Source organism: Manis pentadactyla, chromosome 5 (genome assembly GCF_030020395.1).
Source record: "Manis pentadactyla isolate mManPen7 chromosome 5, mManPen7.hap1, whole genome shotgun sequence".
In the NCBI taxonomy this organism is placed as follows: Eukaryota; Metazoa; Chordata; class Mammalia; order Pholidota; family Manidae; genus Manis; species Manis pentadactyla.
The window spans coordinates 33,714,877-33,740,304 of NC_080023.1; the positions used below are offsets into that span (position 1 = coordinate 33,714,877).

The 25,428-nt window shown below is 37.8% G+C and overlaps 1 protein-coding gene across 3 annotated transcripts in view; it reads right to left on the bottom strand.

The window, feature by feature from the left end:
* Window positions 1-3,831, bottom strand: part of RBM47 (RNA binding motif protein 47) — a 29,669-nt gene extending 25,838 nt beyond the window's left edge. For all 3 annotated transcript variants that reach the window (XM_057502173.1, XM_036908539.2, XM_036908535.2), the window contains exon 1: window positions 3,714-3,831. The gene's annotated coding sequence lies outside the window, so the exon portion shown is untranslated. The remainder of the gene's footprint in view (window positions 1-3,713) is intronic.
* Between the last annotated feature and the right edge of the window lie 21,597 nt (window positions 3,832-25,428).

The following is a 25,428-nucleotide window of genomic DNA, read 5'->3' on the forward strand; positions in this document are numbered from 1 at the left end:
CAAAAATAAATAAATATTTACTGTAGCCCATAATTCGCAGCCACATTTAATTTGGAGTAGCCTCTCTCTTTCCCTCTGCTGCCAAATATATGTACAGACAAACACACACACACACACACACACACACACACACACACACACACACACACACCTTTTTTCTTCTCAGCCTAAACTGCTATCTGTTTCTGCTGTTCTTTTGTGGGGATTTCACCAAGCATGTTTACATCAAAATGCTTGCTGCTCAGCCACTGCCTCATTGCCGTATCCTAGTTACAAGAGCTGAGCCAAGCCACCTGAGCTGTTAAGTTCCCCAGCTGCTTCAGCTTTCTCTCACCAGTCTGTTGGGAACCACCTAAGCCTACACTAGGAAGAAAAATAAGCAAGGATGAGCATTAGGTATGAATATGTGTGCTATTTGCTTAACTGGCTGACATACACCTTAACTAAGACTTGGTAGATTGAAAAGAATTCTTTAAAAAGAATCGTGGCCCTTACCATACACCATGTGCAAAAATATGCTCAAAAGTGAATCAAAGACCTAAAGGCAGAATCTAACACTATAAAGCTCTTAGAAGAAAATACAGAGGAAAAGCTTCACAACATTAACTTTGACACTGATTTCTTGGATATGACACAAAAGCACAAGAAACAAAAGAAAATAAATTGGATTACATCAAAATGAAAATCTTTTGTTAAACAAACACTATCAGCAGAGTGAAAAGGCAGCCCACAGAATGGGAGGCAATAATCCCTTGAAATATTAAAGGATTAACATCCAGGGTATATAAAAAGCTCTTATAATGTAACAGCAGAAACAAACCAACCAACTTAAAAAATGGGCAAAAGGCTGAACAGGCATTTTTCCAAGGATGATCCATAAACAGCCAGCATGCATATGAAAAGACATTCAATATCACTAATCATTAAGGAAATGCAATCAAAACCACAATGATACACCATGTCACACTAGGAAGGCTATTTAAAAAAAGAAAAGAGAAAACAAATGTTGGCATGAATGTGGATCAACTAGAACCCTTGAGCATTGCTACTTGAAAAGTAAAATGATGCAGCTCCTGTGGAAAACATTACGGTGGTTCCTCAAAAACTCAAACAGAATTAACCATGTGATGCACCAATTCCACCACTGGGTATATATCCAGGAGAATTGGAAGTAGGGATTCGAACAAGTATTTGCGCACCCACGATCACAGCAATATTATTAAAAAGGCAGAAATAATCCAAATGTTCATTGATATATGAATGAATAAACAAAACGTGGTATAGAAACATGATGGAGTACTATTCAGCCATAAAAAGAAATTCTGACACCCGCTACAACATAGATGAACCATGAAGGAATTATGTTAAGTGAAATAAGCCAGATCTTGTATCTTGTATAATCCCACTTATATGAAGTAACTGGAATAGTCAGTCATAGAGACAGACTATTCGTACAGACAGAAATTCATAGAGACAGAAAGTAGAATGGTGGTTGTCAGGAGCTTCGGGGAGGGAGAAAGAGAGAGTTATTGTTTGGTGGATACAGAGTTTCAGGTTGGGAAGATGAGAAGAGTTCTGGAGATAGATGGTAGTATTTGCCTAACACTATGAATGCATGTGATACTTATGAACTGTACACTTAAAAATGGTTAAAATGGTTACTTTTTTGTTATGTGTTTTTTACTGCAATAAGAAAAAGCAAGTCACAGAAAACCCACAAAGTTAATACATGGAATGAAAAGGAGGAAGGAATGCCGATTCTTAAGAGAAAATGGGGAAATGGTCAGAAAATGATTATGCAGCTTTTTCTTCATGTTTATGATTCAAACTGCAAAGAGAGGCAAGTGACCAATATATTAGCTTTTTAACTAATGGGACTTTGTAACTGTGTGAAATCTAGTCAAAAGTGTCCTTGTTCCAAGATTAAAATTAGAGCTAGTCTAAGGTACTATTATAATTCCTTCATGCTTTTAAGATTCTGTAAGTTTTTCTAACATATATGTAAAAAAATTTTAAAGTACAAAACAGTATCACAAAGTCACACAAAATCTGAGCAGAGAGTCATCCAACAAATATTTATGAAGTGTCTACTATGCATTTATATGCAAGGGGCAGCTTACTTCAGAGAGAAAGGCTGTTTGGCCAGTGAGCGACTTTCTTGCCCAGGTCTGGCCCAGTTTCCCTGAAATTGCTGCGTGCAGCTCAGTGTCTGAGTCGTACAATTTTAACACTTCTGGTAGAAGCAGGTGGTAACAGTGAGGGTGAGCTAAATGTTCGTGAACTCACTTACTCCTTAAACCTGCTTGCTGTGTTCCAAAGTTTGAAAATCTGATAAAAATCCATGAACAGTTTAAATGTAGACTTTTAGGGCGTGTTTGGGGGGGACAACTGGTGCCAGAGTGAGGATGAAGAGTAGCCAGAACTAATCTGCAGAATCTATCACTTTGAAATCCCAGTCATGATTCTGCAAATGTCTCCAGAAGCCCCCTGCCCGTTCCTTTGCTTTGGGGGTCCTCAGCCTTTGGTATTTCATCTATGATGAATTACGGATGTTAGAGCTAAAAGAAATCTTGGAGGCCACTTTGAAGGATTTTCCTATTACTTTACTTTTACATTAAAAAAAATGATGAACTTGAAAACCTTCCCTAGTATTTAATGCAGGGAGATGACATTTTTTCTCCTGAAGAACAGATGTGCTTTTACTGCCAGATAATGGAAGTTACACATCATGTCATTCATGTTACATTTAGATCTCTACATTATGATCTTTATTGCTGTCTTCACTACCTTGTCTACTTGCATATTTTTACTAAAAACCACCTTAGACACTGTTTAGATATAGACAAGCTGAGCCCCTCACTTTAAAGATACAGACGTTGAGAAGTTAAGTGACCTGTCCAAGGTTAAGTATTCTTGACTTTGTTGTTTGGCTGGGCTCACCATTGGAATTAAACTTCTCAAAGACAAGGAAAAGATCTTTTGTTCTCCTGAAGCACATAATACAGATATGCACAAAAGTGGTGATAATAAATACCAATGAATGAATGCAAGCCTCCCTCATACAGGCTTTTCCCGGTGGACAGAGCTGGGAGATTGAGGTTGACACATACAAACATCACCCATGGAATCACAAGACATTCCATGTGTAGAGAATTAAATAGTTTCACAGTGCTCTTACATATGTTGTAATTCACCAGAGAGCCATGATTTGGAGAGTCTAACATGACAGTTCTGTTTACCTTATACAACAGGTGAGGAAACAGAAATTAGAGAAGGCATGAGGATTTTCCCAAGAACACAGCAGTATCTTCTCTAGCTACAAAGGACCTTCTCCAGTACAAAGGACCCTTGTGTCTGACACATTCAAAAGACAACTCTGATGGAAATACCCTTGAACTCTTTTTTGGGGGTGGGGGGCACTAGAGGCAGATTTACAAGCAATACACAATTCTTCCTTGTCTCTTTAACTCCCAAGATGCTCACCCGTGCATATAGCACTTTTCCTTCTCGGGCCACAAAGATAGAAAGTGAACACAGAAATGAGGATTTATGTTGTGGGTTCAAAATGACTTATATTATATATACCACTAATGTTGCCACATGAATACACACCAGGGACACATTGTCTAAGCAGCACATATCTTGGTTAATAGGAAGGAAATTTAAGGTTTTCTTTAAGTGAAGAAGAAAAGGACAGAAGGGGGTATACTCACCAAAACCCACCAATCTGATTTCTCTGGTCCTTTACAGGATGTGGAACAAGAATATACAAGGAAATCCAGTCAACTTGCTTGGAATTCTTCAGTTCAATTTTTGGTGTATCTTTTGAAGTAAATCCTAAAGGGTGAAAAAAAAAAATTGCCAAAAATGTTTTCTATTTCAATATAATTGTCTTAAATTCTGTATTCTGGATAATACTTAATGACCAACATCACAGTATTTGATAATAAAAGTAAATGTGCAAATTATAAGGTGTGTCCTGAAATTAATTGTACCTTGTCAAAGCAACAGAATAAAATATAGATTCTTGCACTATCCATTTACTAAATGACTCCAGACACATTATTCAACTTACCTGAGCCTCAGCTTCCACATATATGAAGTGGATAATTCCTTGCAGCATTGTATGGAGAACAAAGAAAATATTTATAAAGTACTATTCTTGGTACATATTTTTTGTGCCGAATTTTGTGTGGTGAGTTTTCTCTCTTTGTATAATGGCAAAATTTCCCTCAAAGTGTCATACATCCAAAATATATAAAGAGCTCATGCACCTAAACAAACAAAAAGCAAACAATCCAATTAAAAAATGGGCAGAGGAGCTGAACAGACAGTTCTCCAAAGAAGAAATTCAGATGGCCAACAGACACATGAAAAGATGCTCCACATCGCTAGTCATCAGAAAAATGCAAATTAAAACCACAATGAGATATCACCTCACACCTGTTAGGACCACCACTATCCAAAAGACAAACAACAAATGTTGGTAAGGTTATGGAGAAAGGGGAACCCTCCTACACTGCTGGTGGGAATGTAAATTAGTTCAACCATTGTGCAAAGCAGTATGGAGGTTCCTCAAAAAGCTCAAAATAGAAATACCATTTGACCCGGGAATCCCACTTCTAGGAATTTACCCTAAGAATGCAGCAGCCCAATTTGAAAAAGAGAGATGCACCCCTATGTTTATCGCAGCACTATTTACAATAGCCAAGAAATGGAAGCAACTTAAGTGTCCATCAGTAGATGAATGGATAAAGAAGATGTGGTACATATACACAATGGAATACTACTCAGCCATAAGAAGAAAACAAATCCTACCATTTGCAACAACATGGATGGAGCTAGAGGGTATAATGCTCAGTGAAATAAGCCAGGTGGAAAAAGACAAGTACCAAATGATTTCACTCATCTGTGGAGTATACAAACAAAGAAAAAACTGAAGGAACAAAACAGCAGCAGAATCACAGAACCCAAGAATGGACTAACAGTTACCAAAGGGAAAGGGACTGGGGAGGATGGGTGGGAAGGGAGGGAGAAGGGGGGGAAGAAGAAAGGGGGCATTACCATTAACATGTATAATGTGGGGGGGGGGCATGGGGAGGGCTGTGCAACAGAGAAGACAAGTAGTGATTTTACAGCATCTCACTACGCTGATGGGCAGTGACTAATGGGGTATGTGGGGGGGACTTGGTGAAGGGGGGAGTCTAGTAAACATAATGTTCCTCATGTAATTGTAGATTAATGATACCAAAAAAAAGTGTCATAGTAATGGACATGTAAACTCTATTGATTCAAAACAAATTATTAATATATAAGTGGAATTACAGGTTTTATTAAGTTTTGTGCTATATTTTAATGAGAGAAAGAAGGATTATTGATATGCCTTTCATGGCTATTTAAGTAACAGAAAATTTCCTCCAAATAAAACATGTAGGCTCAAGTGTTTGTTTCCAGAAAATCTTGATTTTCCAGAATGACTCTAAACACAACCTGTTTCATAAAATTTTTAATACTGCTTTGCTATGTATTTTTAAAGCTATTCTGAGAAGAACACTTGGTCTGTCATCATTTTGGGGGGCATGTGAATCTTAGTGTTGCTATGAGGCCCTCTTCAACAAATGGCAGGATCTGAGGGCAAATGTTAGCTGGACTTAGTCACCTATGGTATCATCTTACTTTGCCTACCCTGATTTTTTATCCTTTCTTCCTTCTCTTGTCATATCCTATGTGGTTTTGAAAGCTGTTTTAAATCCACCTTTGGAATGAGGCAGGGTATATACAAATACATGAAATTAATCAATGTATTTTTTCCAAAAAGATGCTACAGTCAAATATCAAGTTCCTTGTCATGTTCTGCTTCTTTGCAATCATAAACATAGGCTAAAAATAACTTTCTTACCTCTACCCTCCACCAAGGAATGAGAATTCTGTTTCTTAAAAACAAATCCTCTCTTAAGATAAAACAGTTACCCAGACCCAGGGATACTGGTCTATGGGACTAAAGCTACCAGGGGACCACAGGGGGCAAGGGCCAGATAAGAGTTCTAGTCTCACTGCCACCAACACTATTTGACAGTGGGCATGCCTTACTGGACCTCAGCATCCTCGCCCATTTACTGAAGTGGACATTAATACCTCCTATGAGAGTTGTTTTAAGGACACAATAAGATACAACATTTGAAAGCATCTTATAAACAGCCAACCATCAGCTCCTGCCTGGACTGCTGCAGCAGGCCTCCCTACTGACTTTGTTCTATCCACTCTTACACTCTGCAATCACTATAACTCTTAACGGCGGGCAAAGTGACCTTATGAAAGCATACACTTTGGGGGATTTCTCAAGACAGTGACGTGAGTAGGGAGGAGGAAATCTCCACCCAAAACCATATATATTTTGAAAATACAGCAAATACAACTCTTCCTAAAAGAGAGACCAGAAGATACAGTACAACAGCCAGGCTACATCTACATCTGTGAGAACTCAGCATCTCACAAAAAGGGTAAGATACAAAGCCATGACCCGGTGGGACCCAAGCACTCCCCCCACCCCAGCTCACAGATGGGAGGAAAAGAATCAGAGTGGGGAGGGAGTGGAAGCATAGGACTGCTAAATAACCAGCCCTAGTAATCTGCACCAGGAGCACAGACACACATTGCATGGTGTGCTGCATTAGAGAAATGGAAAAGTAAAATCTGAGACTGAGACTGCGAACAGGTCCCCACAGCCGGTTCCCCTGGGACAAAAGAAAAGTGGGCACTCTAAAAGTCTTAAAGGGACAAGGGTTTAACAGGTGGACAAAATCATCCTGGCACACTCAGCCCAGGAGGCTGGGAATTTTAAGGAAGTTCAGGCGCCCTAACCCCCTGGGTGGCAACGCAGCTCCAAAGCTCCTCATGGCAATAAGCAGCCAGCCATTCATACCCTCTGCCAGCACTGCAAGCAAACCAGCTGACCCGCCACTGCTGCAGACCAGCCGGGAGCAGCCCCTCCCACAGCAACCAGAGTCTTCTCCTAGTGTGCAGCTAACAGGGCCAGAGCAAGATGCTGCACCATGCACATAGTGGCCCAACAAAGGCAGAGGAAGCCGGCGCAAAAACCGGAAGTCACAAAGGGGCATCATTGTTGCAAGACAACACACGCCACTCATCTGCAACCCCTGCCAGTGCCATAGGCTATGGCAAGGGCTGCCCTGCCCATGGTAGCTCAAGGGATAAACCCAGAGACTACTCCCTTGTGTGCGGTTAACCAGCACAGACAGGAGAGAAGGAGAAGGCAACCAGCAAGCAGGAAGGGACTTTGTTCTCCCAGCTGACACATGTTCCACTCACTGGCAATCACTTCTATCACCATGAAAAGGCAGAACCTGGTCCAGTCCAAAATCACTCAAACACCAGAGAGAAGACCTGCTGAGATGGATATAACCAATCTTCCTGAAAAAGAATTCAAAATAAAAGTCATAACCATGCTGATGGATCTGCAGAGAAATATGCAAGAGCTAAGGGATGAAGTCTGGAGGGAGATAACAAAATGAAACAAAAAATTGAAGGATGTAAGAGCAGACTGGATGAGGTGCAAGACACTGTTAACGGAATAGAAATCAGAGAACAGTAATACAGAGAAGCTGAGGCAGAGCGAGATAAAAGGATCTCTAGGAATGAAAATGAAAAAATATTAAGAGAACTATGTGACCAATGCAAACAGAACAATATTCACATTATAGGGGTACCAGAAGAAGAAAGAGAAAAAGGGATAGAAAGTGTCTTTGAAGAAATAATTGCTGAAAACTTCCCCAAGCTGGGGAAGGAGATAGTCTCTCAGACCACGGAAGCCCACAGATCTCCCAACACAAGGGAACCAAGGAGGACAACACCAACACATATAATAATTAAAATGGCAAAGATCAAAGACAAGGACAGGGTATTAAAGGCAGCTAGAGAGAGAAAAAAGGTCACCTACAAAGGAAAACCCATCAGACTATCATCAGACTTCTCAACAGAAACCTTACAGGCCAGAAGAGAATGGCATGATATATTCAATGCAATGAAACAGAAGGACCCTGAGCCAAGAATACTGTATCCAGCAAGATTATCACTTAAATTTGAAGGAGGGATGAAACAATTCCCAGATAAGCAAAAGTTGAGGGAATTTACCTCCTACAAACCACCTCTACAGGGTATTTTAAAGGGACTGCTCTAGATGAAATCACTCCTAAGGCTAAATAGATGTCACGAGAGAAAACAAAATCACAGCAAAGGAAGCAGACCGACCAAATACTAACTAAAGGCAAAAAATAAAATCAGCTATCCACAAAAGCAGTCAAGGGAAACAAAAAACAGTACAGAATAAAACACCTAACATATAAAGAGTGGAGGAGGAAGAATAAGAAGGGAGAGAAATAATCATCAGACTATGTTTATAATAGCATAATAAGTGAGTTAAAGTTAGACAGTTAGATAGAAAGAAGCTACCCTTGAACCTTTGGTAACCTGGAATCCAAAGCCTGCAATGGCAATAAGTACATATCTATTGATAATCACCCTAAATGTAAATGGATTGAATGCACCAATCAAAAGACACAGAGTAATAGAATGGATAAAAAAGCAAGACCCATCTATATGCTGCTTACAAGAGACTCCCCTCAAGCCCAAAGATATACACAGACTAAAAGTGAAGGGATGGAAAAATATATTTCATGCAAACAATAGGGAGAAAAAAGCAGGTGTTGCAGTACTTTAATCAGACAAAATAGACTTCAAAACAAAGAAAGTAACAAGAGATAAAGAAGGACATTACATAATGATAAAGGGCTCAGTCCAACAAGAGGATATAACCATTATAAATATCTATGTACCCAACAGAGGAGCACTGACATATGTGAAACAAATACTAACAGAATTAAAGGAGGAAACAGAATGCAATGCATTCATTTTAGATTTCAACACACCATTCACTCCAAAGGACAGATCTACCACACAGAAAATAAGTAAGGACACAGAGGCACTGAACAACACACTAGAACAGATGGACCTAATAGACATCTATAGAACTCTACACCGAAAAGCAAGAGGATACACATTCTTCTCAAGTGCACATGGAACATTCTCCAGAATAGACCACATACTAGGCCACAAAAAGAGCCTCAATAAATTTAAAAAGATTGAAATACTACCAACCAACGTCTCAGATCACAAAGGTATAAAACTAGAAATAAACTGTAAAAGAAAACAAAAAGGCTCACAAACACATGGAGGTTTAACAATATGCTCCTAAATAATCAATGGATCAATGACCAAATTAAAACAGAGATCAAGCAATATACGGAAACAAATGAAAACAACAGCACAACACCCCAACTTCTGTGGGACGCAGCAAAGGCAATTCTAAGAGGAAAGTATATAGCAATCCAGGCCTATTTAAAGAAGGAGGAAGGAAAAAAAAAAAGGAGAAAGAATTGCAAATGAACAGTATAGTCACAATTATTGAAACTGGAAAAAAGAAGAACAAATGAGGCACAAAGTCAGCAGAAGGAGGGACATAATAAAGATCAGAGAAGAAATAAATAAAACTGAGAAGACTAAAACAATAGAAAAAAATCAATGAAACGAAGAGCTAGTTCTTTGAGAAAATCAACAAAATAGATAAACCCCCAGCCAGACGTATAAAGAGAAAAAGAGAATCTACACACATAAACAGAATCACAATGAGAAAGGAAAAATCACTACAGACATGACAAAGAATTCTTAGAGAATACTATGAAAATCTGTATGCTAACAAGCTGGATAACCTAGAAGAAATGGACAACTTCCTAGAAAAATACAACCTTCCAAGACTGACCAAGGAAGAAACAGAAAATCTAAACAGACCAATTACCAGCAATGGAAGTGAATTGGTAATAAAAAAACTACTCAAGAACAAAACCTCCATACCAGATGGATTCACTGCTGAATTTTATCAGTCATTTAGGGAAGACATAATACCCATTCTCCTTAAAGATTTCCAAAAAATAGAAGAGGAGACAATACTTCCAAACTCATTCTATGAGGCCAGCATCACTCTAATACCAAAACCAGGCAAAGACACCACAAAAAAAGAAAATTACAGACCAATATCCCTGATGAACATAGATGCAAAAATACTCAACAAAATATTAGCAAACCGAATTCAAAAATACATCAAGAGGATCATACACCATGATCAAGTGGGATTCATCTCAGGGAAGCAAGGATGGTACAACATTCAAAAATCCATCAACATCATCCACCACATCAACAAAAAGAAGGACAAAAACCACATGATCATTTCCATAGACGCTGAAAAAGCATTCAACAAAATTCAGCATCCATTCATGATTAAAACTCTCAATAAAATGGGTATAAAGAGCAAGTACCTCAACATAATAAAGGCCATATATGACAAAACCACAGCCAACATTATACTTAACAGCGAGAAGCTGAAAACTTTTCACCTAAGATTGGGAACAAGACAAGGATGTCCACTCTCCCCATTGTTATTCAACATAGTACTGGAGGTCCTAGCCATGGCAATCAGACAAAACAAAGAAATAAAAGGCATCCAGATTGGTAAGGAAGAAGTCAAACTGTCACTATTTGCAGATGACATAATATTGTACATAAAAAACCCTAAAGACTCCACTCCAAAACTACTAGAACTAATATCTGAATTCAGCAAAGTTGCTGGATACAAAATTAGTACACAGAATTCTGTTGCTTTGCCATACACTAACGATGAACTAGCAGAAACAGAAATCAGGAAAACAATTCCATTCACAATTGCATCATAAAGAATAAAATACCTAGGAATAAACCTAACCAAGGAAGTGAAAGACCTGTACCCTGAAAACTACAAGACACTCTTAAGAAAAATTAAAGAGGACACTAACAAATGGAATTCATCCTATGCTCTTGGGTAGGAAGAATTAATATTGTCAAAACGGCCATCCTGCCTAAAGCAATATACAGATTCAGTGCAACCCTATCAAAATACCAACAGCATTCTTCAACAAACTGGAACAGATAGTTCTAAAATTCATATGGAACCACAAAAGACCCCGAATAGCCAAAGCAATCCTGAGAAGAAAGAATAAAGCAGGGGGAATCTTGCTTCCCAACTTCAAGCTCTACTACAAAGCCACGGTAATCAAGACAATTTGGTACTGGCACAAGAACATATCCACAGACCAGTGGAATAGAATAGAGCCCCCAGATATTAACCCAAACATATATGTCAATTAATATATGATAAAGGAGCCATGGACATACAATGGGTAAGTGATAGCCTCTTCAACAGCTGGTGCTGGCAAAACTGCAGAGCTACATGTTAGAGAATGAAACTGGATCATTGTCTAACCCCATACACAAAAGTAAATTCGAAATGGATCAAAGACCTGAATGTAAGTCATGAAACCATAAAACCCTTAGAAAAAACAGGCAAAAATCTCTTGGACATAAACATGAGCAACTTCTTCATGAACATATCTCCCCGGGCAAGGGAAACAAAAGCAAAAATGAACAAGTGTGACTATATCAAGCTAAAAAGCTTCTGTACAGCAAAGGAGATCATCAATAGAACAAAAAGGTACCCCCTACAGTATGGGAGAATATATTCATAAATGACAGATCCGATAAAGGGTTGACATCCAAAATATATAAAGAGCTCATGCACCTCAAGTAACAAAAAGCAAATAATCCAATTAAAAAATGGGCAGAGGAGCTGAACAGACAGTTCTCCAAAGAATGGACAACAGGCACATGAAAAGATGCTCCACATCGTTAATCATTAGAGAAATGCAAATTAAAACCACAATGAGATATCACCTCACACCTGTTAGGATGGCCACCATCCAAAAGACAAACAACAACAAATGTTGGCGAGGATGTGGAGAAGGGGAACCCTCCTACTCTGTGGGTGGGAATGAAAATTAGTTCAACCATTGTGGAAATCAGTATGGAAGTTCCTCAAAAGATTCAAAATAGAAATACCATTTGACCCAGGAGTTCCACTCCTAGGAATTGACCCTCAGAATGCAGGAGCCCCATTTGAAAAAGACATATGTAGCCCTATGTTTATCGCATCACTATTTACAATAGCCAAGAAATGGAAGCAACCTAAGTGTCCATCAGTAGATGAATGGATAAAGAAGATGTGGTACATACACACAATGGAATATCATTCAGCCATAAGAAGAAAACAAATCCTACCATTTGCAACAACATGGATGGAGCTAGAGGGTATTATGCTCAGTGAAAGAAGCCAGGTGGAGAAAGACAAGTATCAGATGATTTCACTCCTCTGTGGAGTATAAGAACAAAGCAAAATCTGAAGGAACAAAATAGCAGCAGACTCACGGAACCCAAGAATGGACTAACAGTTACCAAAGGGAAAGGGACTGGGGAGGATGGGTGGGAAGGGAGGGATAAGGGGGAAAAGGGGGCATTATAATTAGTACACACAATGTCAGGGTGGGGGGGCACAGGGAAGGCAATACAACACAGAGAAGACAAGTAGTGATTCTTACTACACTGAAGGACACTGACTGTAATGGGATATGTGGTGGGGACGTGATAATGGGGGGAGTCTAGTAACTATAATGTTGCTCATGTAGTTGTACATTAATGATACCAAAAAAAAAAAGAAAAGCATACAGTTTGATCACCCTCCTGCGTAAACCTCTACCCTCTCTTCCCACTGCCCTTAGAATAAAGTCAATATCCTTAGTAAGGCCTAGAAGGAAGACTTTGGCTCCTCCTCCTCCAACCTCACCTGTGTCACTTTCCCCCTTAGCCATACTGTTCCCAATGCGTCAAACCCTCACCAGGATTCCTGCCCAGTCAGCTTGTACCCAAACTTCACTCCTCAGAAGCCATCCCTGGAGCTCAAGATATGTTCCCACAACATCATATAATCCCCTCCTAGCAGAGTTCATAACACTAGGCTGCATCATACGAAAATTGCCATTCTGGAGGACAAAACAGTAGAATATTGGCAATTTGACATGGTTTAACCTTTACAATAATTGGTATGATGGCAGTCATCTCCAGTCAATTGTAAAATTTATCAGTGTAGATTCTAGATCTGCCTCACTACTATAATCCCAGAGCTCCACACCCAATCCTTGCATACAGTAGGTGCTTAATGGTTTCATTAGTGTGAGCAGTTAAGTGTGTTTAATTGTGAGGTGTTGCTACTATCTTTTTAATACTAAGCACATAATTTATATATTGTTATTGGGAGCAAAATCATGCTTTTATTCAAATGCTGCTTCTACATTCCATAGGAATAAAATGAAGAAAAGTCACTTTTTACGATTTTCATGTCCAGCATTTCTAGAAAGCATGAAATCTCTTAATTATAATAGATATCATCAGGGAAAGAATTTAGTCCAGTGATATGGTATCATTTATGGATTTTTTTTTAACTCAAACATTTCTCACCAAAGGGCAGAAGGAAAACAACTCTCAAAGGAAACCAGATGATTTGGATTTATCTCTTCTTACAGCTTTTGCTATGTGACAACAAATCAGCTAGGAAAAGAAGATAGCATCTGCAGAGTGCTAGACTTGAAACCTCAGGGATTTTAAAATCCACTTCCTTATGATATGTAGAAGGAATTCATTCTAAAATGTTCCCAGATCATGTTATCTATGCCGTATCTTGTGTCCCTCATGAAACAGAGCAAAGACTAAGCCTAAGCCAATTTAGGATAATGTATGGGGTAGGCTAGGCTTATTCACAAGCTGTGTAACTTATTAATAATGTGAGTAACAGCTAATTTCCACTGAGTCCTTATTATGCGCCAGGCACTGGGCTAAGCATTTCATGTACACTGCCTTATTTAATCATTGCTCCACCTTGTGCAGCAAATTCTCTGGTCACACTCATTCTGGAGATGAGAAGACAAAGGCATAGGAAGGCTGCCTGTTTGCTGTAAGAGATGAAGGTGGGAATCAAACCCAGGAGGTCTGAGGCTAGAATGTGTGCCCTTAATCATTCTGCTCTAGGGAAGAATCCAATTGCTTCTCTACTCCAGTCTGGAAGAGTAGAAAATTAAAATTTGTGTTATAACAAAAATGACAAATTATTCCGTATGTTATTTATATTGCAGCTTCAGAGTCAGTTACAAGGAGTCAAAACTGAATGGCAAACCAAGGCTCACGGTCTAAGAGGCTTTTTTTTAGGGTCTCAATAGTCAGCTTTAAACAGTAAAAGATATTTTCAACCTGGGTTAGGAATAAAGATAGGAGTTTAATTTTGGGGGTGAAGAGTAAAGAATGTCAGATGATCACAGGCTCAGAAATACCTGCTTAACCAATCTGCTTCCTAGATTCGTAAAAAGCTGTCACATTTTGGGAAGTTTTTGAGAAATCAAGAGTCCCCACGAAAGGAGTAAACAGAACCTGCAATTTCACTTTCTACTGCTCCATCAATAATATAATCAGACTGTTCTTCCTTGCTAACATTAAAAAAAAACCTACCTCTTTTAGTAGCAAAGAAAATGAACATACATTCATATCACAGAAATATGATTTTTAAAATATACACAAATTGCTAATTCTTTATGTTTGATTCACAGGTGGTGATTATTGAGCTCCATCCCTCCACCCCCCTCCATCTTTGTGCATTGACATTTGACCCTTTTTATAATATGCACCTTGTACCAGTGAAACCTAAGGCACCAGCTAGTTACTCATTAAACTGGGGTGCCAAGGGCTGACTTGTACAAATTACACTGTTAACTGCCCTGCCCAGCCTATGCAGAAGTGAAAAACAGCAATCATCATAGCTGTGAAATTCTGTCATATCGGCAGAATCGAACTACAAATTGCAGCAATTCGTGTCTGACCTCTGATCTGTGAAGTTAAGTCTAACCCTTTGAACCTCAGCTTGGAATTGAGAAACCGCATTTACTTGTACTGAAGAAGATGGCTTGCAAGTTGTCTCTGCTTGAATAGTTAACTCTGTGACTGTTGGTTCACCTACATCCACCTCCCCCAAAGACTCAATCAGAGTAAGAGACTATTATGGGGGAGATCTTGAGACTAGATTTCTCATAAAATGGCATTTTTAACAAATCTAATATAAGTAGGAAGTTTCAGGATGCAAATCTTTTAAATGGAAAAACAACGGGGGAAGACCTGAGGTAAGTTGAAATACTGGGCACTTAACACTTAATGATATGTGTGCTAAAGAAGTTCTCTTCACAAATTAGACAAAAATAGAGTTTTAGCTAAATATTTAGTGTTTACCAAACCATATATCTCATATGTTATATTTCAAAACAAGTATATTATCTAATTTTGTTGTAAAACATAAAACCATATAAAGCCATCTCTGGGAAAAAGCAATAATGGGAAACCAGTTATATTTTTCTTTGAACCCTAATTACTTTCTGATACTAAACATTAGATGTAAGCTAACAAGTAAGTATAATATACATTTTTTATGCATACATTTTATTGCAACAATGATTCATCATATTTTATGCATAATGATGAGGGTTTTCCTTTTAAGTATTAGTTTCAAATTGCTCCACTTCCAGGTAGAAAGACATGAATAAAGATCCTATTTCTCTGGTTTCTTTGAGTTAATATTAAAACAAATCTTAAATAGCACATGAACTATAAACTATTCTCTATAATGAAAGTGAAACTAATTTGAAGTCTTTAAAGCAGATAACCTACACTTCACTAATTCTATTTCATAAACTTTACCATTGATTTGAAAAAATGATTGATACAAGAGAATCTTCTTACACCAGAACTACTCTGAGAGGAAATGTCATTATCACTAACTTTTATGTAGTAACTATCATAATGCCAATTCCCTTCATTTTTCTTTTTCATTGCCCCATACCTTAAAATCACAAATTTCTTCTCTATAGACTGACTCTGAAATGACTGGAAAACAAATGTGGACATTACTGTTAAATTCCTGCTTTTTATTCCACAGTTGAAATAGCAGTGATCTATAAAAAAGTGACTTTGTGAAGAAGCTTTTTCAAGTATGTAAAGAGGTATTAGACAAACTGATTGTTTTAAAATGTTCGTAACTTGCGAATTTTGGTTTTGCTTTTGATGAGGCAAAATGTATTTGAAATTTGAAATCTTTACAAAGTTCCAATTTTTTTGCCTGCAATTAAAAACAAACAAAACGGACCATTTGTTTATACGACCTGATCTAAATTACTTTAACCAAACACAATCATCTCCTCCTCGTTTCCAATGAAAACAAATAAGGTGTCCCCTACCTTTCCAGTCTTGAAATCTGGATGCAACAGGCTAATAGTAACAAAAGCTTTGTTTAAGCAACCTTCCCTCCCGATCTCCGTGAACTGTGTAACTCTGCTCTACAAGGCACACATCACCTCATTGGTCAATGAGCTTTGGCCACTGAAATGCCTTGGGAGTCATTTGCTAAGGGCACCTGGAATGGGCTTTGAGTGGGTGGTACAGAAAGAAGGGAGGTGTTAAAACTGCCAAATACAAAATGCTCGACAGCTGCCTGAAAAGTGAATGGAAAACCTCCTGTTAACAAATGGATTTGGGGAAGTACCAAGAAGACGAAAGCTCTGGCATTTTACAGAAAAGGAAATTTACCTGAAATATTTTATTCAAATACCAACACTGACTAAAAGGAAACAAGTGATTTTTTAAATCCGTTTTCCTAGAATAAGATGGATGCTCACTAACTTGTACTGCTTGATGTAGACAAAAAAAAACCCCAGCAACTCCTACTTCATCCAGTTTGTTGTAGGGATCAAAAAATGAATATGTAAAGTGCTTAGAAAATTTCCTGACATATAAGAAGTATTCAAAAAATATTACTATGATTACTTAGAAATGCTCAATTTTTACCAAATGTTTTCTTTTCATGATATCTGGGGGTAAATAACCTGGACAGAGTACCCTTTATCTTTTCTCCTAATCACTACCAACAATCATGTTTATGATAAATCTGGTAGGAAAAAAAATTGTAGGCAAAAATTACATATCAACTAAACCCTTATTTTATTTTACTTTATCAATTTGGAGCTGGAAATGGATTTACTGGTACTAGAGAGAAATAGAAAGGCATAGAAAATGAAGGGAATGGTTAGGACATGATTCATGATAATAAAGAGGGTCCATATACAACAATGGATCCAACAGGAGGACCTGACACATATAAGCAGAGTAAACACACTCCTTGTCAAGCAGTGAAGAGACAGAAGCTCATCGAAAAGTCTTCCTGGAAGTTGAGTTTGCCACTTCCAGGAGTTGGGAGATGAGGGAAGGAGGAGAAGGACTGTCTGTCTGCAAGAGGGCTCCTGAAAGCCATATGCTGCTATCCGGGCTGGAGATACCTGAACCAGGATTAAAATGAGCTCCATAACATAGAAAAGGAGGAACAAATCTGTAAGTCTTCCTAAAACAAAAATTTCAAAGTTGTAGTCTCTGGTTTTCCCTTAGTGGTTATTCTGTATCTGTTAACCTTTTAAAATTTTGTAAACCTTAGCTATTTGCAGTAGCCAGGGTGGAATGTAAAAGATCACAGTCAACAAGAAAGTTTTACATCTATTAATCTACATATATTTGTAAAGAGAGACAGTTTTATCACTCTGAAATAAAATAAAGCTATCAGTAGTAACTGGAAAACAGCAGGTTAGTAAAGGCTCAAAATCCAGAACAAGTCTAAGATTATAATAATGTTAAATGTTACATAAAATTAAACTGCTAGGCTCTGACTGAAGGAAAATTAAAGCAATCCTTCAACACTAAGGCAGTGTTTTTCCAAAAACTACTGATTTTAGACTAAATTCCTCTTAACTGTAAATGGGATCCAAGAAATCTGCCTTTCATACGAGTCACTGAGTCTATCATATAAGAATTTTTACAAATTTCTGGTGTGTGGCACCCTTTAAGCCATAGGAAGAGAACATTTTTGGTTTGGAGTTTTGGGTTTATGAGTGCATGCGTGCGTGTGTGTGTGTGTGTGTGTGTGTGCATTCTTATACCAAACACTGCCAAGAATGCAAAAACTTAGGAAACCATCTAAAGACAGGGCACCTTTTCACCAAATACCCAAAAGCAGTAATTAACAACTACAGCCTGCTCTAAACAAAAAATAAGCAATTTTTTCCTGCCTTTGCTTTCAACAAAGTTTATTAAAACAATATTGACACATATGCACACAGATGTTTATAGTCTTTGTAAAAACCATGCATGCTGGTTGTAACAAATTCAAACAATACAGAAAAAGTAAAAGTCAACCCTTTTCCTGCCATTGCCACTGACTTGACTCCCACTACATAGCCCTCGTAAGCAAATGTTAAGTCAATGGTACTATAGTGGACATGTTTTGCTGCATTCACTATTAACTTCTGGTAATCTGGCTTGCAACAAACTTAAGTCATCCTTGGAGAGATCCTTTAAGCATCTTTGTTTTTACAGTGGAGTGACAGCAGGCAAATCTGAGGTCTGAAAAGGAAGGAAAAAAATACAGATGAAAAATAGAAGCTCAAGACAACATAAGCTCAAAGGTAGATTTGGAAAAAGGAAGGACCCAAGATTCAGACAGGTTTGAGAAAGGAGGAAGTGGAGCATGACTGAAGATATGAAGTCAGGAAATTGTTATGTGGGGCTATTTTAAATATAGGTAGTATTTATTAAAGTTATCTTTACATCCTACTAAGAATTCTTTTTTATTTCAATTTTCCTAAAGGCTAAGATACAGCCAATCAAGTGAATGTGTATTTGCTTTGTATATAATAGTAGTATGTGCTTTTCCGGAAGTAGATTTTACACAATTTGGAATTTCAAAACCTTTGTTGAAGTTGTTTATTGTATTAATGCATGGATAACACATAAGTGGAAGAACTGTTCACACACATACATACACACTGAAGTACTGGCCTCCATCTGAAAAGGTGTCAACTATTGTCACTGAAGGCAGGTAACTGTATGGTGGTCTCAGCAATAATAGTTGACCATGAAGCCAATTAATCAGCTTTGGACAAGTGAGTTTGAAGAGATGAGGGCATGTATATCTAAAAGTCTCCTACAGAATGTATGTGACACACAGAACCCACCAGAAGAATGGCAGTATTATAACAAGGACTAATGCCCCAAGGTTTACACATATGCACTCTAAACTCTTCCTCTAGCCTAGGCAACATTCTTCGTTGGTCTTAGAAACCTTTACATTTTACAGTAATCCCTTTGAGCCCCTCTAACATAGCAAACTGTAGTGTCTCATTAGCTAAGCAATTACCAGCCTTTGCCCCATATTTCCTGTGGTAGTTTTAACAGACCTTTTATTTTTAAAGAGGAAGTTCAGAATAAATATCAAATGCAGGTGGAGAGGAGATATCTATTACAAAGTCATAACATGTAAAAAACAAACCCTGTGTTCCACTTTTGCTAGAGAAAACTCAGCTATATTAAGCCATAATGTAAAAAGTAGATTTCCCCCTCTAGATTGGGCAGTCAGGTTAATGAGAGCTCAGGAAATATGCGGCTCTGCAGAGTATTAAGTAGTTTTGCTCTTCAATAATTACATGGTGCTTTAACAATTTCCTCAAAATTACCACAGAAATCCCCTACCATTCTGTATTTACTGAGTACTATGCTTTTCTATTCCAATAGGTATTTCCTGAGCACTTTCAATAATACTCCGAGATATATTCAAGCAGTGGGAGGGAAATGCAGTCAAAGACCTGGACGCTGATGTGGTCTCTATTAGCCAGGAGCTAATAATCCTTTGGGAGAGACAATCAAAAGTCAAACAATTAGAACATATAAAATATAAGACGAAACAAAGCACCATGTGTCGTGTAGGCACAAAGAGCTACAGTGTCAGGTAGAGAACATTGGCCAGTTGACCAGAGTCCATGGGAAAGCTTCCAGCAAGAGATGCCAGTAGCCTGCATTCTGATTTACAGTTGTATTAGGTTACAGACCGGGCAATCACAAGCACCATAATCTTAAATTATGCGCTTCTCTGTATCTGTTTACTTTGTGATTAAAAAAAACCTCTTAACTGAATAATTTTTTACTCAAGAATTGGGTGTAATCAATATTAGTATTAGCCTTAAACATATTTTGTAAGTATGATATCTTAATAATATATTTTATGATACCTTGATCAACCAGGAAATTGAATCTTATCAGAGGCTTGGATAGCTGGCAAGGTACTAAATAAGTTATGTTGTCTTTAAAAGATTGTGAACACTCCTTTCTTAAGATCTTTGGGCTCAGTTCTTGTTTAATTATCTGTTCAACATATTCTTTTACCACTTTCTAAAAGGGGCTCTCACTTTTTGAGAACATATAAGTAGACACTCTAAAGAAATATGGAAATAATAAAAACTGCAAAAAAAAAAAACTCTAACAAATGAAAACTTTGGCTGCTATGGATCTGTAAACACTGGTTAAGTCATTCACAATTAGAAACATGACGACATTTTTGGAAGATCAATTGCAAGTTTGGTCAGTTTTGATAGGGTGCTAAAATTACCAAGGAGTGTATGTTTAAGAAAAAGAACAACATAAAATGGTACTGAAGCAAACAGTTTACACATTATGAACCTGATTTTCTATGAGCAAATGTTAACTCTGCAAGGCACTTGATTTTGAATTGGTTATAAGAATTATTCAATCATTCAGCAAGGGATTACTGATCATCTACTGTGTGGCTTTGTTCTAGACTGTAGAGATAAGAGTAGTGACCAATACAGACAAGGTCTTCTCCATTACATTGGGGAGACATAATAAACAAGCAAATATATGTATTTTAGGGAGGAGGCATACTGATAAATGCTATGAGGAAAATAAAACAGGGTTAGGATGCAAAAATGGGGGCTGTTTGTTTTGTATAGGATGGTCAGGGAAGTGCACTCTCTCTCAAGTAGAGACCTGATGAAGTAAAAGAGCAAGCAGTCTGTAAACCCAGAGAAAAAGCATTCCAGAAGAAGGAAGGAAAGGCTGCGGCAGGGGAACAGACTTGGGGTCTCTGGAGAATAAGAAAAGGGGAGGTGCAGTGCAGGAAAGTGAGTGAAGCTGCAGGGGTCAGGTGTGGGCTGGACAGGCAAGAACTCTGCATTCTATTCTAAGAACTGGGCTTAATGGATGATTCTAAGCAGAGCAGTGATCTGGTTCTGATTTTCTTTTTCTTAAGATCACTCTGGTGTGGAGAAGAGATCACGGGCATCCAAAGAAGGAAGCCAAGGGGTAGGCTGGAGGAGGTGTGGTCATGCAAGGATGGGATGATGGTGGCTGATGCTACAGTGATAATCCTGCGGTGGTAAGAGAAGCCGACTTTGGGTTGCATCTTAAAAGGCAGAGTTGACAGAACTGGCTAATGGATGACCTGTAAGACGGCAGTGTCAGGATGACTACCATTTTGAGCCTGAGCAGTTGGGAGAAGAGTGGCGCCATAACACCATGTCAGTAATGTGGGGCAAAACTTTACTTTAATGGTATGGCATTCAGTCGTAAGTAGTAAAAACACAAATATATAGTGTGAGTGCTGTTAATCATCAGGCAGGGCCCAGGAGTATTATTTCAAAAATCTAGGCTTTAGCCAACCAACGCCCTCAATCCTTTAAGTTCAAGCTAAATTTATTGTGTACACACTTGGCAGCCCTCCTCATCTCTAGTTTTCTCTGGTCCTTGAATTCAAAAGAATCTATAGACTACCAAAAACTGACTTCAGAGCCAAGAAATAAAAAACACAAAATACAGTCTCAGTGACCTCTATTACTAAAAGCAATAACCACAAATTTGAGACACTGGGTGGGTGGGTAGGGGTTAGGGGTATCCAGAAAACTGCCAAATTTGAGAGAAACAAAGACTTTCATAAACAAAAGCCTGCCTGGAAAACTTGGGAAGCTCCCAAGACCTCATGGAAGGTGGAGTTGGGGGACTATAGAGAGGGGTCCCTCATTCTCCAGTCTACAGGCCTTTCCCCTCTGCCCACTACCTAGCCTTCAACTCTACATACCCCACCCCTTAGTTTTTTGCTTTTTGTCTATTCTATATTCTTTCCTTCTTGGGCTTCATGACCCCATTCTTACTTAGTTCTACTCACGACTATGATCTGCTTTTACAAGTTTTCCATTACTGACTTCCCTTCTTTCTGTCCCCAACACTGACTGCAATCTAGGATCTTCTTCCCTTGCTCCACTACATCCACTCCTCACAATTACGTCACTTGGCCCTTGCTTTCTATCCTTCCATTAAAAAAAATATTCTACATTCTATTTAGGTTATAGATAATCTATAGCTAATAATATGAAGTATACTAATTAATTTATATACCATGTATGTATGGTGTATATATATTTTTATCTCTCACTTCTAGGAATTACAGATGACTCTTCAACCCAACAAAAACACTCAACTTCATTGGTAAGCAAACATAAGTAAATTAAAGAAAAAAAAAAAACACAAACAATATCATTTTTAACCAATGAACTCAGCAAGTATTTTTTAATGATTAGTGCTAAAATGTCACTCTTCAGTGAGACAAGAATTCATCAAGACCTTTCTTAAAAAAATAAATTTTATAATCTATATGAAGAGCCATGAAAAGATCCATTCTCTTCACTTGGCAATTATGTCAAGAATCAGTCCTAAAGAAATAATAATACAGTTTACATACAAAGATGTTTATCTCAAAATTCTTTATAATACATTTAGAAAGTACCCAAATACTTGACATTAAGGTAATGGTTAAATAAATGGTGATACATAAGCCACTAAATACTGTATTAATGAAAAATTTTAATGTCAGGAGTAAAAGTTTATAATATATGAGATTAATAGTACAGAAAACTATATGTATGATCTCAACTGATGCTGCGGAAATAATAGCTAGAAAAATTTAACAGAATACTGACAGTGCTTGTCTCTGGGAAGTAAGATTATTGAATATGGGTGATTCAAAATTTTCTTTTTATGTACTTCTGTATTTTAACAAACATTTATTTGTATTTCTTTGACATATACAACTTTGATCCTCAGAAAAAGTTAAGTGATTTGATAAACAAATGTCTTTGCTCTAGCCCTCACTCTCTCCTTTTTGGCCCATCACTAGGTTCTGCCAATTCTTTTTCTTTCCTTTCTTGGTGATTTAGACTTTCAACACTAACCATGCCCCCCCCCACCCCTACCTCCACCCCTTTGCTTCCTCTCCACCCCCCAATAACCACTTCCCCTGCTAACTATCTGAGAGCATGAGGAAGAGCTTTCTACTCTAAGTGTGGTTGGGATCATGTTACCCCTATGAAGGGAATTTGATGTGTCCTTGGTCATCCATAACATTACAAGCTTTTGATCATGAGCTGCAAATCTTGGGTTAACTTCTGACTCCAAGCACTACATAATTTCCCTGTGTTCCTCTCAGCCTCAACAGACACACCCCCACATGCAAAATCCCTAAGACTACCTTTCTACGTTCTCTATCTAAACAGGTTCTTGTTTTCCTTCCTAACTCTCCTCTAGAATCATCTTCCTCAGAAAGACTTCTTATTCAGGCATCTCCTCTTCTCTAACCACCTCACTGCCACACTGCTTCAGCATCCCTTCTTTTTTAATGTGTTTGTCATTTGCAAACAGAATTGCAAAATAGATGGAAATTTCCATTTCATCACATCGCTGAAAGAGCAAATACTTCTAGCACACATTTAGCATAATTCCTCATTTGAAAATCAAGGCTTAAACACAAAGTTTAAGGCTGCTTCTTGCTAAATGATGAGATACCAGAAGTAAGGATTTTTGTTTGTTGTTACACAGTTGTGATTTGCTTGCATGACGAGATATCCTTATGAACTGTTCTAAGGCATTCGCTTCTAGCCTTTCTCCCCTGCCAGTGCATAGACACAGAAATTCACTAACTTGGGTGTTCAATAATTGTTCAGGAATTCCAAACTATTGGTAAAGTATTTTTTACTTACAACATGGAGCAATAAATCATAATAAGAAAATTTAGCTTATTAAAGAATCATTGTGAAACATTGATTTAGCTTCTTTAGCTAAATCTTTAGCTGTTTGGTGAGCAACTATGGACATGGTTAGGAAGAAGGAAGCTGCTATCCCAAAGCTGTAAGAATAAGCATGTATGTGCCTCTTATTTTCCTACCATATTTGTTTCAGGTTTCCAATTAGAAATCCATATATGTCTCTGACACCTCAGTTCTTTCACAAGCACCTCATTTCTCTGGCTTTAGTTCCTAGACAAAGGAAACCAATGAAAATGGCAATGGAGCAGCTTAACAGTATGTTTTTAGAAACGCCAGCGCTCAAATTAGCAGTCCTTGTGTTCCAAATGAAACTCTGCTAAGATTTATATGATAATCATTTTAATGTGACATGTTAATGAAACCATAGTATCAGTCATGACACCTGGTAATTATAAAGATGGACAAATTTTTTAATTAATTGGGAAAACAAAATAAACTTTTATGTAGAGGAAGTTGACAGACCCCTCAAACACATCCCACAAGCATGGATTAACAATAACCGCTTATTCAATTTCTTTTGAATGGGTTGTCACTAATGCATTTACTGGAAACTACAAAAAATAATTATTATTTGAAGAAAAAGAATACCATTAATGGCACTTAGTTCCGTTTCAGAAATGAACACAGAAAAATTATGAAATCTCCATTCTAGACTCTTTATAGGTACATACATATGTGCCAGAGGACAAATCAGTTAATAATGGAACTTCGGAGAATTAAGCAACAAAACAAACTAGCTGAAGTTAAAGCTGAGACTTTATCTAAGTTTCATGTTGAACTAAAAATTGATCACAATCATTACTTTTCTTTCTACTTAGAACTGAACATTAAATGGAATTTAGAAAATATTTATTAAAATAAAATCAAACTACAAATGAGGTGGGTTGCAACACATAATGCAGAGTCAATGTCCTGACTATGCAAGCACTAAAAATCACAAAGGAAAATATAACCAATAAGTTTCAGCAAAGATATGAACAGGCAGTTTGCAGAAAAAGGAAATTCTATGGCCAAGAAACATAAAAATATGTTCAACTGTATTCAAACTTTGTTCAATTAAATAAATGGTCATGTAAACCACTAACAGGGATTTGGATTCATGTTGGAGCTCACGAGTCAATGCCAGTATTTCTGTAAGCACCCACTGGAGTGGCAAGGTCCTAAGATTTCAATAGCCATGGAAATTCTTTGCCCGTGCTCCCCCTCCAGGAGGGGAACGTACTGTGAGCAGCCCTAGGATGGCCAAGGGTCATCTATTCGCTCTTTTACATTACAGTGGGACCTTTGTGAGGATTATGAGATAGAAATGAATGATACAAAAAAGAAACCATAATGAATCAAAGGCTCAGGAACTGAGACATACCTCGTGATCCCCACCATCTGATGATATTCATGATTTCACTTCTGTATC